This window comes from Mobula birostris, unplaced genomic scaffold (genome assembly GCF_030028105.1).
Source record: "Mobula birostris isolate sMobBir1 unplaced genomic scaffold, sMobBir1.hap1 scaffold_433, whole genome shotgun sequence".
NCBI classification, from domain to species: Eukaryota; Metazoa; Chordata; class Chondrichthyes; order Myliobatiformes; family Myliobatidae; genus Mobula; species Mobula birostris.
In genome coordinates, this window is record NW_027277434.1 from 41,316 (window position 1) to 49,006 (window position 7,691).

Below are 7,691 nucleotides of genomic sequence, written 5' to 3' on the forward strand. Positions count from 1 at the left end.
GGAGAGGTGTGACAGTGATTGTGACCTAGCAGGTGTGTGTGAGTGACCGTGAACTGGGAGTGATGTCTGAGACCGCGACCTGGGAGAGGTGTGTGAATGACAGGTACCTGGGCGAGGTGTGTGAGACCGTGACCTGGGAGGGCTGTGTGTAACCATGACCTGGGAGAGCTGTGTGAGTGACCGGTACCTGGGAGAGCAGTGTGTGTAACCGTGACCTGGGAGAAGTGTGAGAGTGACCATGACCTGGGAGAGGTGTGTGTGAGACCGTGACCTGGGAGAGTTGTGTGTGTAACCATGACCTGGGAGAGGTGTGCGTGTAACCATCACCTGGGAGAGGTGTGTGTGAGATCGTGACCTGGGAGAGGCTTTTGTGACCATGACCAGGGAGAGGAGTGAGTGACTATGACCTGGGAGAGGTGTGACAGTGACTGTGACCTAGGAGGTGTGTTTGAGTGACCATGACCTGGGGGAGGAGTGAGTGACCATGACCTGGGAGAAGTGTGAGAGTGACCGTGACCTGGGAGAGGTGTGTGAGTGACCGGGACCTGGGAGAGGTGTTTGAGACCGTGACCTGGGAGAGGTGTGTGTGAGACTGTGACCTGCTAGAGGAGTGAGTGACCATGATCTGGGAGATGTGTGTGTCAGACCGTGACCTGGGAGAGGTGTGTGTGAGACCGTGACCTGGGAGATGAGTGAGTGACCATTGCCTGGGAGAAGTGTGTGAGTGACCGTGACCTGGGAGAGGTGTGTGACTGACCATGACCTGAGAGTGGTGTGTGTGAGACCGTGACCTGTGCGAGGTGTGTGACTGACCGTGACCTGGGAGAGGTGTGTGTGAGACAGTGACCTGGGAGAGGTGTGTGTAAACGTGACCTGGGAGAGGTGTGTGAGTGACGATGACCTGGGAGAGATGTCTGTGAGACCGTGACCAGGGCGATGTGTGTGAGTGACCATGACCTGGGAGAGGTATGTGAGAGACAGTGACCTGGGAGAGGTGTGTGTAACCGTGACCTGGGAGAGGTGTGTGAGTGACCGTGACCTGGGAGAGGTGTGTGAGTGACCATGACCTCAGGGAATTGTGTGTAACCATGACCTGGGAGAGGTGTCTGAGACCAGAACCTGGGTGAGGTGTGTGAGTGACCATGACCTGGGGGATATGTGTTAGATCATGACCTGGGAGTGGTGTTTGAGACCATGACCTGGGAGAGGTGTGTGAATCACCATGAACTGGGAGAGGTGTGTGTACCCATGACCTGGGAGAGGTGTGTGTGAGACCGTGACCTGGGAGAGGTGTGTGAGTGACCATGACCTGGGATAAGTGTGTGAGACCGTGAGCTGGGACTAGTTTGTGGAACCATGACCTGGAGAGGTGTGTGAGTGACCATGACCTGGGAGAGTTGTGTGTGAGACCGTGACCTGGGAGAGTTGTGTGTGTAACCGTGACCTGGCAGAAGTGTGTGAGTAACCATGATCTGGGAGAGATGTGTGTGAAACCGTGACCTGGGAGAGGAGTGAGTGACTATGACCTGGGAGAGGTGTGACAGTGATTGTGACCTAGCAGGTTTGTGTCAGTGACCGTGACCTGGGAGAGGTGTGTGAGACCCTGATCTTGGAGAGGTGTGTGAGACCGTGATCTGGGAGTGGTGTGTGAATGAACGGTACCTTGGAGAGGTGTGTGAGTGACCGTGACCTGGGAGAGGTGTGTGTGAGACCGTCACCTGGGAGAGGTGTGTGAGTGACCATGAACTGGGAGAAGTGTGTGAGACCGTGAGCTGGGAGGGGTTTGTGCAACCATGACCTGGGAGAGATGTGTGAGTGACTATGATCTGCGAGAGGTGTGACAGTGACTGTGACCTAGGAGGGGTGTGTGAGTGACCGTGATCTGGGAGAGGTGTGTGTGAGATCGTGACCTGGGAGAGGTGTGTGTGAGTGACTGTGACCTGGGAGAGGTGTGTGAGACCGTGATCTGGGACAGGTGTGTGAGACCGTGACCTGGGAGAGGTGTGTGAGACCTTGACCTGGGAGCGGTGTGTGAGACCGTGACCTGGGAGAGGCATTTGTGACAATTACCTGGGAGAGGAGTGTGTGACCATCACCTGGGTGAAGTGTGATAGTGGCCGTGACCTGGGAGAGGTGTGTGAGTGACCGTGACCTGGGAGAGGTGTTTGAGACCGTGACCTGGTAGAGGAGTGAGTGACCGTGATCTGGGAGATGTGTGTGTCAGACTGTGAACTGGGAGAGGTGTGTGTGAGACCGTGACCTGGGAGAGGTGTGTGAGTGACCGTGACCTGGGAGAGGTGTGTGTGAGACAGTGACTTGGGAGAGGTGTGTGTAAACGTGACCTGGGAGAGGTGTGTGAGTGACCATGACCTTGGAGAGATGTGTGTGAGACCGTGACCAGGGCGAAGTGTGTGAGTGACCATGACCCGGGAGGGGTGTGTGTGAGACCGTGAACTGGGAGAGGTGTGTGAGTGACCGTGACCTGGGAGAGGTGTGTGTGAGACAGTGACTTGGGAGAGGTGTGTGTAAACGTGACCTGGGAGAGGTGTGTGCGTGACCATGACCTTGGAGAGATGTGTGTGAGACCGTGACCAGGGCGAAGTGTGTGAGTGACCATGACCCGGGAGGGGTGTGTGTGAGACCGTGAACTGGGAGAGGTGTGTGTAAGATCGTGAACTGGGAGAGGTGTGTGTAGCCGTGACCTGGGAGAGGAGTGTGAGTGGCCGTGACCTGGGAGAGGTGTGTGTGAGACTGTGACCTGGGAGAGGTGTGTGTGAGTCCGTGACCTGGGAGAGGTGTGTGTAACCATGACCTAGGAGTTGTGTGTGAGTGACCATTACCTAGGAGAGGTGTGAGAGTGACCGTGACCTGGGAGAGGTGTGTGAGTGACCGTGACCTACGAGAGGACTGTGTGGGACAGTGACCTGGGAGAGGTGTGAGTGTAACCATGACCTGGGAGAGGTGTATGAGATCTTGACTTGGGAGAGGAGTGAGTGACTATGACCTGGGAGAGGTATGACAGTGATTGTGACCTAGCAGGTGTGTGTGAGTGACCGTGACCTGGGAGAGGTGTGTGAGACCGTGACCTGGGAGAGGTGTGTGAATGACAGGTACCTGGGCGAGGTGTGTGAGTGACCATGACCTGGGGGAGGTGTGTGAGTGTCCGGTACCTGGGAGAGCAGTGTGTGTAACCGTGACCGGAAGAGCTATGTGTGAGACCGTGACCTGGGCAAGGTGTGTGAGTGACCTTGACCTGGGAGAGGTGTGTGTGAGACCGTCAACTTGGAAAGGTGTGTGTGATTATTGTGACCTGGGAGAGGTGTGTGAGTGACCGTGACCTGGGAGAGGCGTGTGTGAGACCGTCACCTGGGAGAGGTGTGTGTGATACCGTGACCTGGGCAAGGTGTGTGAGTGACCGTGACCTGGGAGAGGCGTGTGTGAGACCGTCACCTGGGAGAGGTGTGTGTGATACCGTGACCTGGGAGAGGTGTGTGTAACCGTGACCTGAGAGAGGTGTTTGAGCCCGTGACCTGGGAGAGGTGTGTGAGTGACAATGACCTGGGAGATGTGTGTTTGACCGGGATCTGGGAGAGGTTTGTGTAACCATGACCTGGGAGAGGTGTGTGAGTGACCTTGACCAGGGAGAGGTGTGTGTGAGGCCGTCACCTGGGAGAGGTGTGTGAGTGACCGTTACCTGGGAGAGGTGTGTGTGTAACAATGACCTGGGAGAGGAGTGTGAGACCGTGACCTGGGAGAGGCTTTTGTGACCAGGACCTGGGAGAGGAGTGAGTGACTATGACCTGGGAGAGGCTTTTGTGACCATGACCTGGGAGAGGTGTGACAATGATTGTGACCTAGGAGGGGTGTGTGATTGACCGTGAGCTGCGAGAGGTGTGTGAGTGACGATGACCTGGGGGAGGTGTGTGTGAGACCGTGACCTGGGTGAGGTGTGTGAGTGACCGTGACCTGGGGGAGGTGTGAGTGAGACCGTGACCTGGGAGAGGTGTGTGAGTGACCGTGATTTGGGAGAGGAGTGTGTGGGACAGTGACCTGGAGAGGTGTGTGTAACCATGACCTGGGAGAGGTGTATGAGACCTTGACCTGGGAGAGGAGTGAGTGACTATGACCTGCGAGAGGTGTGACAGTGATTGTGACCTAGCAGGTTTGTGTGAGTGACCGTGAACTGGGAGTGATGTCTGAGACCGCGACCTGGGAGAGGTGTGTGAATGACAGGTACCTGGGCGAGGTTTGTGAGACCGTGACCTGGGAGGGCTGTGTGTAACCATGACCTAGGCGAGCTGTGTGAGTGACCGGTTCCTGGGAGAGCAGTGTGTTTAACCGTGACCGGAAGAGCTGTGTGTAAGACCGTGACATGGGCAAGGTGTGTGAGTGACCGTGACCTGGGAGAGGTGTGTGTGAAACCGTGACCTGGGAGAGTTGTGTGTGTAACCATGACCTGGGAGAAGTGTGAGAGTGACCATGACCTGGGAGAGGTGTGTGAGTGACCGTGACCTGGGAGAGGTGTGTGTGGGACCGTGACCTGGGAGAGGAGTGAGTGACCGTAACCTGGGAGAGGTGTGTGTCAGACCGTGACCTGGGAGAGGTGTGTATGAGTGACCAGGACCTGGGAGAGGATTGTGAGTGACCATGACCTGGGAGAGGTGTGTGTCAGACCATGACCTGGGAGAAGTGTGTGAGTGAACGTGACCTGGGAGAGGTGTGTGAGTGACCTTGACCTGAGAGTGGTGTGTGTGAGACCATGACCTGGGTAAAGTGTGTGAGTGACCGTGACTTGGTGAGGTGTGTGTGAGACCATGACCAGGGCGATGCGTGTGAGTGACCGTGATCTGGGAGAGGTGTGTGTGAGACCGTGACCTGGGAGAGGTGTGTGTGAGACCGTGACCTGGAAGGGGTTTTTGTAACAGTGACTTCGGAGAGGTGTGTGAGTGACCATGACCTGGGAGAAATGTGAGAGTGACCATGACCTGGGAGAGGTGTGTGTAACCATGATCTCAGAGAGGTGTGTGTGAGACCGTGACCTGGGAGAGGTGTGTGAGACCAGAACCTGGAAGAAGTGTGTGAGTGACCATGACCTGGGAGAGGTGTTTGAGCCGTGTCCTGGGAGAGGTGTGTGTGTAACAATGACCTGGGAGAGGTGTTTGAGTGACCATGACCTGGGAGAGGTGTGTGTGAGACCGTGACCTGGGAGAGGCTTTGGTGACCTTGACCTGGGAGAGGAGTGAGTGACTATGACCTGGGAGAGGTGTGACAATGATTGTGACCTAGGAGGGGTGTGTGATTGACCGTGACCTGCGAGAGGTGTGTGAGTGACAATGACCTGGGGGAGGTGTGTGTGAGACCGTGACCTGGGTGAGGTGTGTGAGTGACCGTGACCTGGGAGAGGTGTGTGTGAGACTGTGACCTGTGAGAGGTGTGTGTGAAACGGTGACCTGGGAGAGGTGTGTGTAACTGTGACCTGGGAGAGGTGTGTGAGTGACCATGACCTGGGAGAGGTGTGTGTGAGACCGTGACCTGGGAGAGACTTTTGTGACCATAACCTGAGAGAGGTGTGTGTGTAACCGTGACCTGGGAGAGGTGTGTGAGTGACCGTGACCTGGGAGAGGTGTGTGTGAGACCGTGACCTGGGAGAGACTTTTGTAACCGTAACCTGGGAGAGGTGTGTGTGTAACCGTGACCTGAGAGAGGTGTGTGAGTGACCGTGACGTGGGAGAGGTGTGTGTGAGACCGTGACATGGGAGAGGTGAGTATGAGACCGTGACCTGGGAGAGGTGTGTGTAACCATGACCTAGGAGTGGTGTGTGAGTGACCATGACCTAGGAGAGGTGTGTGAGTGACCATGAACTGGGAGAGGTGTGTGTGTAACCATTACCTCAGAGAGGTGTGTGTAACCATTACCTGGGAGAGGTGTGTGAGTGACCTTGACCTGAGAGTGGTGTGTTTGAGACCATGACCTGGGCAAAGTGTGTGAGTGACCGTGACCTGGTGAGGTGTGTGTGAGACCGTGACCTGGGAGAGGTGTGTGTAACTGTTTCCTGGGAGAGGTGTGTCAGTGACCATGACCTGGGATAGATGTGTTTGAGACCGTGACCAGGGCGATGTGTGTGAGTGACGGTGACCTGGGAGAGGTGTGTGTGAGACCGTGACCTGGGAGAGGTGTGTGTGTGACCGTGAGCTGGGAGAGGTGTGTGTAACCATGACCTAGGGGTGGTGTGTGAGTGACCATGACCTAGGAGAGGTGTGAGTGTGACCGTGACCTGGGAGAGGTGTGTGAGACCGTGATCTGGGAGAGGTGTGTGAGACCGTGACCTGGGAGAAGTGTGTGCGACCGTTACCTGGGTGAGGAGTGAGAGACTATGACCTGGAAGACGTGTGTGAGAGCCCGTGACCTGGGAGATGTGTGTGAGTGACCGTGACCTGGGAGAGGTTATTGAGACCGTGACCTGGGAGAGGTGTGTGACTGACAGTGACCTCTGAGAGGTGTCCGTAAACGTGACCTGGGAGAGGTGTGTTAGTGACCATGACCTGGGAGAGATGTGTGTGAGACCGTGACAAGGGCGAAGTGTGTGAGTGACCATGACCCGGGAGAGATGTGTGTGAGACCGTGAACTGGGAGAGGTGTGTGTGAGACCGTGAACTGGGAGAGGTGTGTGTAACCGTGACCTGGGAGAGGTGTGTGAGTGACCATGACCCGGGAGAGATGTGTGTGAGACCATAAACTGGGAGAGGTGTGTGTGAGACCGTGAACTGGGAGAGGTGTGTGTGAGACCGTGACCTGGGAGAGTCTTTTGTGACCATGACCGGGGAGAGGAATGAGTTACTATGACCTGGGAGAGGTGTGACAGTGACTGTGACCTAGGAGGGGTGTGTGAGTGACCGTGACCTGGGAGAGGTGTGTGAGACCGTGACCTGGGAGAAGTGTGTGAGACCGTTACCTGGGTGAGGAATGAGTGACTATGACCTGGAAGACGTGTGTGAGTGACCGTGACCTGGGAGAGGTGTGTGAGTGACTGTGACCAGGGAGAGGTTATTGAGACCGTCACCTGGGAGAGGTGTGTGAGACCGTGACCTGGGAGAGGCATTTGTGACAATGACTTGGGAGAGGAGTGAGTGACCGTGACTTGGGAGAGGTGTGTGAGGGACCGTGACCTAGGAGAGGAGTGTGTGGGACAGTGACCTGGGAGAGGAGTGTGTGGGACAGTGACCTGGGAGAGGTGTGTGTGTAACCATGACCTGGGAGAGGTGTATGAGATCTTGATCTGGGAGAGGAGTGAGTGACTATGACCTGGAAGAGGTGTGACAGTGATTGTGACCGAGCAGGTGTGTGTGAGTGACCGTGACCTGGGAGAGGTGTGTGAGTGACCGTGACCTGGGAGATGTGTGTGACTGACAGTGACCTGGGAGAGGTGTTTGAGACCGTGACCTGGGAGAGGTGTGTGAGTGACCGTGACCTGGGAGAGGCGTGTGTGAGACCGTCACCTGGGAGAGGTGTGTGTGATACCGTGACCTGGGAGAGGTGTGGGTAACAGTGACCTGGGAGAGGTGTGTGAGTGACCGTGACCTGGGAGAGGTGTGTGTAACCGTGACCTGGGAGAGGTGTGTAAGCCCGTGACCTGGGAGAGGTGTGTGAGTGACAATGACCTGGGAGATGTGTGTGAGACCGGGATCTGGGA